The 8,562-nt window shown below is 39.9% G+C and overlaps 1 pseudogene; it reads right to left on the bottom strand.

Annotated features, from left to right (window-relative positions):
* Positions 1-5,986: 5,986 nt before the first annotated feature.
* Positions 5,987-6,537, bottom strand: LOC115291258 (annotated as a pseudogene).
* Positions 6,538-8,562: the final 2,025 nt, after the last annotated feature.

Here is an 8,562-nt window from a genome sequence, read left to right as displayed (position 1 = left end):
TATACAAGTAAAACTACAAAACTCTGGTGAAATAAATCTAAAATGAGGGGCACCTGTGTGGCTTCATCAGTTAAGTGTCCAACTCTTGACTTCCACTCAGGTCATGATCAGATGGTACATAAGCTCCAGCCCCATGTTGAGTTTTGCACTGACAGCAGGCAGCCTGCTTGGGATTCTCTGTCTCCCTCTCTCTCTCTCTCTACCCCTCTATCTCTCAGAAATAAATAAACATTTTAAAAATATGTTAAGAAAAAAAAGAAATCCAAAAGAACTAAGTAAATTAAGAACTAGTTCGTGTTCTTGGATAGAAACACAATATAGTCAAGGTGTCAGTTCTTCCCAACTTGCTATATAGTTTCAACACAATCCTAATAAAAATTCCAGCAAGTTATTTTATAGATATTAACAAACTGATTCTAAATTTTATGAGGGTGATATCACCAAGTTAACAGTGTAGGAGATCCCAGTATTGAACCCCTCCCAATCAACAATTAGACAAGTGTCCACAAACAAAAATAGCTCTCAGAGAACTCAGGAGTCCACTTAAGAAACCTCAGCAAAAGGGGCACCTGGGTGGCTCTGTCAGTTAAGCATCTGACTTTAGCTCAGGCCATGATCTCATGGTTCATGGGTCCATCAGGCTCTGTGCTGACAGCTCGGAGCCTGGAGCCTGCTTCAGATTCTGTGTCTCCCTCTCTCTCTCTTTGTCCCTCCCTTGCTTGCTCTCTTTCTCTCTCTCAAAAATAAACATTAAAAATTAAAAACAAAGACACTATCAAGAATGTAACAAAAAAACCTGAGAACAACTTCACAAAAAAAGACGAAAGAACAGATTCATTTTGCCTACATTATCCCATCCTGTGGACCAGCACTGCTCAGAGCTAAGTAGGAAGTCTCCAGCTAGAAAGGGTTTCTTTCTCCAATAAAGGGAGAGTGGAATGAACAATCAGCATCTCTAGCCTTTTGTGGCAATACATAAAGGATCCATTTCAGTTGCACCCCACCCAGAGACTAGCAAAGCTAAGACATACAGAGATGGCTAGGGACAAAGAAGAAGAGCAAGGGCTACCAGTAACCACCATGCAATGGGAGTCACTATGATTCCCAGTGACCTGCTCTGCAGAGGACTCCAGCAGCTTATGTGACAGCAGAAACCACGGCCAGCACAGCCACTGAGGATGCCTATCAGATTTTAATGTTTTTTGGCCCCACAGATTTTCACATTGAAAGACATCAACTGCCTGAGTACCTCCCCACTCCTTCCCTTGACCCACTACCTGAACCCTCCCAGCCCAACATCCACATTGGTAGTGAGCCCCTGTTTCTGTAGCTCCATGAGTGTAAGATGCCAGCCCAGACCCTAGGGTTGATCTCCACCACTGTGCATTGCTTATGGCAAACTCCTGTAGCTACAGGAGTGTATGCTGATGGCCAAGGCCCCCAAAGCTGCTTGTGGACCCAGCCCCAGCCCTGTCTCCTGTCAATGGCCTGTGCTTCTGGATTCATCTGCAGCTAGCCCTTCCAGCTATGTACCCTGCTGGTCTGTGTCCTGTCACCAGCCTCCACAGCCAGGCACCTGTGACAAGACTCTGCAGCTGCAGGAGTCCAGGTCAACAGCCAGAGCCCCCACAGCTGCTTGTTGGCTCAGATCAAACCCTGACTCCTGTCACTGGCCTGCACTGCTGGAATCATCTGCAGCTAGCTCCTCCAGCTGTGCAATTGTACAGCACTGGCCCAACTCCTGTCACTGGCATCCATTGTTGTGTACATGCCTGCAGTGAGTCCCCTTGGCCACAGAAGTGCATGCTGAGGTTGGCTGTGGCCCTTGCCACTATAAGCGTGTCTGCAACCAGCCCCTGACACCACAAAGGCACCTATAACTGGCCTAGATAGGTGAGTGAGTGCACACCAGTGGCACTAACCACCACCAGTGCCTGCTCTGATCTTTAACTGCTGGACCTAGAAGCATCCAACAGTCCTTACAGGCATTGTGGACTTCCCACAGCATTCACCAAAGACCACATGGTTGTTGATGCTGTGGGCCTCTGCTGCCTGAGCCATTATCATCATGCCACCCTGGACCTGGATCTGCCACACACTCCATACATGGCACCCTTCACTACTAAACCTGTGATCACAGCATGCTCCGGTGTGCCTCTATCACAAGTGAAGGTCTTTCTTCCCAAAGTCCTTCCAGAAAGTCTAGAAGAGGTGACTGCTCCTTCAAATGTGCAGACCCATTTGCAAGGTTATGAATGAAGATCATGAAGAATCAGCGACACATGACACCACAAAAGAAACAATAAACTTCCAGTGACTGACCACAAAAGAATGGAGATACATTAATTTCCTGACAAATAATTCAAAATAATTGTTCTCAAGATGCTCGGAGAGTGACAAGAGAACATAGATAAACAATTTAATGAGTTCAAGAGAACAATATAAGAACAAAATAAGAAGTTTAACAAATAGAAAACATAAAAATCTCTCACAGATTTTGGAGTTGAAGAAAACAATGACTGAACTGAAAAATTTTTTATGTCTTTATTTTATTTTTGAGAGAGAGAGGCAGAGAGCAAGTGGGGGAGGGGCCGAAGGAGAGGGAGACACAGAATCTGAAGCAGGCTCCAGGATCTGAGCTGTCAGCACAGAGTCTGATGCAGGGCTCGAACCCACAGACTGTGAGATCATGACCTGAGCCAAAGTTGGATGCTCAACCTACTGAGCCACCCAGGTGCCCCATTGTGTGTTTTGTTTTGTTTTGTTTTGCTTCATTTTTTATTAACTGAAAATTTTGTTAGAAAGCTTCAACAGAAGACTGGACCAAGCAGAAGAAAAAAAAATCAGTGACTCAGAGACAGATCATTTGAAATTATCCAGTTAAAAGGACAGCAACAATAAGAAAAGAGAATGAAGAAAGCCTATGTGGCCTATGGAACATCATTAAGGTAAACTATCTACATATTTCTGAAGCTGCAGAAGGAGAAGAGCATGAGAAAGGGCTAGAAAGCTTAGTTAAAGAAATCCTGGATGAAAACTTCCAACAACCTGGAAAAGAATTTGGACATACAAGTTTATGAAGCTAATGGGTCACCCCAAAATTTCAATCCAAAACAAACTTCCCAAAGACACATTATAATAAAACTATTTAAAATCAGAGACAAAGAGAAGATTTTAATTTTTTTAGATTTTTAAAAAATTTTAATTATTTATTTATTTTGTTTATTTATTTATTTTGAGATAGATAGAGAACAAAAGCAGGGGAAGGTCAGAGAGAGAAAAAGAGAATCCAAAGCAGTCTTGGCACTTTCAGCCTGGAGCTTGACTTGGGGCTGGATCTCATGAACCATGAGATCATGACCTGAGCCGAAATCAAGACTCAGACCCTTAACCAACTGAGCCACCCAGGCACCCCAAAGAAAAGACTTTCAAAGCAGCAAGAGGATAAAGTACCCTCTCATATAAGAGAAATCCCCATTAAGCAATAAGTGGATTTCTTAGGAGAAACCTTATAGGAGAGCAAAATGATATATTCAAAATGCTGGGAAAACCAAAAATAAAAAACAAAAAAACTGCCTACCAGGAATGCTTTATCCAGCAAAGTTGTCCTTCAGAAATGAAAGCAAGATGGGGGTCCTGGGTGACTCATTTGGTTAAGTGTGTGACTCTTGATCTCAACTCAAGTCTTAGATCTCAGGGTTGTGAGTTCAAACCCCATGTTGGGTGAGAAGCCTAAGAGAGAGAGAGAGAGAGAGAGAGAGACAGAGAGAGAGGGAGAGAGAGAGAGAGAGAGAGAGAGAAGCAAGATAAAGGCTTTCCCAAACCAATAAAAACTAAAGATGTTTATCACCACTAGACCTGCCATACAAGAAATAATTAAGAGTTCTCCAAACTGAAACAAAAGGACGCTAATTAGTAACATGAAAATATGCAACATTGGCAAAAGTAAGTACATAATCAGATTCAGAATACTCTAATACTGTACTTTGGTGGTGTGTTAATTTTTAACTCTAGAATAAAGGCTAGAGAACAAAAGCATTAGAAATAGCTATAGCTACAATAGCTTATTAACAGATATACAATGTAAAAAGATGTAAATTGTGACATAAAAAACAAAATGGAGGGGGTAGTAAAAAGGTAGAGATTTAGCAAATGATTTAAGTTGTTATCAGCTTAAAATAGATTATTATATATATAAGATATATCAAGTAAGCTTCAGAGTAGCCACGAAACAAAAAACTATAGTAGGTACAAACAAGATAAACACAAGGGAATCAAAATATACCACTATGGAAAATTATCAATTTACAAAAGAAGTCTGCAAGAAAGGAAGAAAGAAAAAAGGAACTATAAAAAACAACTAATAAGATGGGAATATTATGTCCTTACCTATCAATAATTACTTGAAATAGGTAAAAAATAAAATTCTCTAACCAAAAGCATGAATAGAATGGCTGAATAGATTTTTAAAAGCCAACTATATGCAGCCTACAAGAGACTCAGCTTCAAAGTCACACATAATCTCAACGTTAAGGGTTGGGAAAAAATGTTTCATGCAAATGGAAATCAAAATAGAGCCAGGATAGCTATACTTATTTCAGACAAAATTGACTTTAAATAAAAAACTAGAGACAAAGGAGGTCATTAATAATGATAAAGAAATGAATTCCTGAAAAGTATATAACAATTATAAATATATATGCATCTAACATTTGGAGCACCTAAATATATTAAACAGCTGCTAACAGCTCTGAAGAAAGAAATAGATGATATAATAATGGTAGGTTATTCCAATACCCCATTTTCAACTATGGAAAGATCATCCAAACAGAAAAATAATAGTAAGAAACACTGGACTTGAACTATAATTTAGACCAAATGGATCTAACAGACATATATAAAACATCCCATCTAAGGGCAGTAGAATACACATTCTTCTCAAAAACATATAGAACATTTTCCAGGAGAGATAATATGTTAGGTCATGAAACAAGTTTTAGCAAATTTAAAAATACTGAAATCATACCAAGTATCTTTTCTTTTTTTTAAAAAAAGACATTTAGTCAGTGTCATGATCAAACTATTACATTTAGCAATCAACGGCATGGGTGCAAAAAAAAAAAATCTACATTAAAACTATTTGTTGGAATGCTGTTTTACACTTTCCACAGAACAGAAATTAAAATAGCCTGTTATACAATTAGTACAAAAACAGTCCTCAAGTTTTTTTTTGCCCTTACATATGAGTATTGTCTAAAACATGTTTTCTTTGGGGCACCTGGGTAGCTCAGTCACTTGAGTAGCTGACTTCAGTTTAGGTCACGATCTCGCAGCTCAAAGGCCCATAAGTTTGAGCCCCGCATTGTGCTCTGTGCTGACAGCTTGGAGCCTGGAGCCTGCTTCCAATTCTGTGTCTCCCTTTCTCTCTCTACCCCTACCCTACTTGCGCTCTGTCCCTCTCTTATTAAAAAAAAATTTTTTTAACATGTCTTCTTGTAGCAACGAGGTCCTGCCACCACTGTGCTTGGCTGAGTTCACAAATCTGCTGTAACCTGTAGCTTCCCTGTCACTTCTCTAGCTCTCTTCTCCTGCTAAGCTATGTTTCCTGGCAGGAATTTCAACCTTCTGCCCCTGCCATAGCTACTGCTCCTACTGGACCCACCATACCCACCTTCCTTTCATGGTTTGCCAAAGTATTGGCCTCTATCACTGTAGAGGCCAGAGTTTCTGCCTCCAAAATTTTCTTTTTTCATGGGTCCAAAATTTGAAGATTGATGTAATTGGCAAAATCATTATAGCTTCCGCCACTTCCAAAGTTGCTTCCATCATTACCAAATCTGTTATAGCCATCTCCACTGCCACCATATCCACCACCATATTGACTGCCACCAAAGCCACCTTGCCCACTGAAGTTTCTTCTATGACCAAAGTTGTCATTCCAACCAAAACCACCTCCAAGGCCACCATCTAAGTTTCCAGAATGAATTCAACCTCTTTGGCTGAAGCACTAGCCATCTCCTGCTTGAATAAAGCTCTCCTTACTTCACAGTATGTATTTTTGAATGATAATCTTGTACAGAGTCATGGTTATCAAGTGTTACAAAAGCACAGACTCTCTTTTTGCTACTGCCTCGGTCAGTCATTTCAATCACTTCAATTTTCCCATAATGTTCAAAATAATCAATCTCTTTGATGATGTTCTTCAGTGTCTTCTTTCATTCCACCAACAAAAATGTTTTTCACAATTAAGTGGGCACCGAGTCTTTGAGAATCTTCTCTTGAGACAACCCTCTTTGTTTCTACAACTCTTCCATCCACCTTGTGTGGCCTTGCATTGATGGCTGTATCCACCTCTTCCATAGTGGCATACGTGACAAACCCAAAGGTCTGGCATTTGGATCTCTCATCTGTGTCTGTAAGTGTTCCCCATTGCTTAGAATGGCTCCTCAGACCCTCATTGGTTGTTTCAAAGCTCACACCTCCACTGAAAAGCTTCCACAGTTGTTCAGGCTCTTTGGGAGACTCTGACTTAGACATGATGGGGGTGAGAGGGGAGGCTTTAACAATGCTTACATAGCTGTGTCCATGAGCAAAAAGAACCAAATATCTTTTCTGACCACGATGGTATGAAACTTAGAAATCAATAACAAGAGGAAAGCTGGAAAATTCACAGATAAGTGAAAATTAAACTACACACTCCTGAGCAGCTAATGAGCCAAAGATTAAATCAAAAGGGAAATTAAAAAAATACTTGAGACAAATGAAAAGGGAACCACAACGTACCAAAACTTAATGGTATATAGCAAAAGCTATGATAAGAAGGAAGTTTGCAGTGATAAACGTCAACACTAAGAAAAAAAGGAAGAGGAGAATCAATTAATAAAATGCAAAGGTAATCTAAAAAATGGAGTTAATATTTGCAAACGCTGTATCTGATAAGGGGTTAATATCCAAAATATACAACTCAAGAGTAAAAAACCTCCAACTAATCCAATTATAAAATGGGCAAGAGGGGCGCCTGGGTGGCTCAGTCGGTTAAGCGTCCAGCTTCAGCTCAGGTCATGATCTCGCAGTTCGTGGGTTCGAGCCCTGCATCTGGCTCTGTGCTGACAGCTAGCTCAGAGCCTGGAGCCTGCTTCAGATTCTGTGTTTCCCTCTCTCTCTGACCCTCCCCTGCTTGCGCTGTCTTTCTCTGTCTCTCAAAAATAAATAAAAAAACATTAAAAAAATTTTTTTAATGGGCAAGAAAATGAAATCACTATCTTCAGAAGATATTTGCACTCTTATGTTCATTGCAGCATTATTCACAGCAGCCAAGACATGGTAAAAACCTAAACATGGAAACAGTGTTCATCAATATATGAATGAATAAAGAAAATGTGTGTGGGGTGGGCATATACACATGTACACAATTATATAAAGTATTACTCAGCCATAAAAAAATTCTGCCATTTGCAACAACATAGATGAATACTTAGTGAAATAAGTCAGACAGATAAAGATAAATACTGTGTGATTTCACTTATACGTGAAATTGAAAAACATCAATATCAGGACACCTAGGTGGCTCAGTCAGTTGAACATCTGACTTCAGCTCAGGTCATGATCTCACAGTTCATGGGTTCAAGCCCCATGTTAGGGTTCGTGCTGACAACTCAGAGCCAGCATCAGATTCTCTGTCTCCCCTTTTCTCGACCTCCTCCCCCTTCTCTATCTCTCTCCCTCTCTCTCTCAAAAATAAACATTTAAAAAACAAAATACATAAAAACAGTAATGTCATATAAATAAAGAATAGATTGATGGTTGTCAGGGGCCTGGGTGAGGGAGGCATGAGAAATATTGGTCAAAGAGTACAAACTTATAAGATGAATTATTTCCATGAATCTAATGTAGAGTGTGGTGACCATAGTTAACAATACTGTATTGTATACTTGAAAGGTGCGGTAAGAATAAATCTTAAATGTTCTCATCATAAGAACCACAATAAGACCATAGAAAAAATGAAAAGGCAACCTACTGAATGGGAGAAGATAGTTGCAAATGATATATCCAATAAGGAGTTAACATCCAAAATACATAGTATATTATATATCTACATCTCTCTATCTATCTATCTATCTATCTATCTATCTATCTATCTATATCAAAACCACAATGAAATATCACCTGTCAGAATGGTTAGAATAAAAAAGACAAGAAGGGTGCCAGGCTGGCTTAGTTGGTTGAGTGTCTGACTCTTGATTTCTGCTCAGGTCATGATCTCATAGTTGGTGAGTTCCAGCCCTGAATTGGGTTCTGCACTGACAGTGTGGAGCCTGCCTAGATTGTGTCTCTCCCTTTCTTTCTGCCCCTCCTCTACTCATATGCACACGTGTGTGTGTGTCTCAAAAATGAATAAGCAAACTTAAAAAAAAGACAAGCAACATGTAGAAGAATGAAACTAGACCACTTTCTTACACCGTACACAAAAATAAGATCAAAATGGCTGAAGGACTTGAATGTGAGACAGGAAACCATCAAAACCCTCGAGGAGAAAGTAGGGAAAAACCTCCTAGACCTCCA

This window comes from Suricata suricatta, chromosome 5 (assembly GCF_006229205.1).
Source record: "Suricata suricatta isolate VVHF042 chromosome 5, meerkat_22Aug2017_6uvM2_HiC, whole genome shotgun sequence".
NCBI lineage: Eukaryota > Metazoa > Chordata > Mammalia > Carnivora > Herpestidae > Suricata > Suricata suricatta.
The sequence above is the reverse complement of the archived record's forward strand: the minus strand, read 5'-3'. Positions and strand labels throughout refer to the sequence as shown.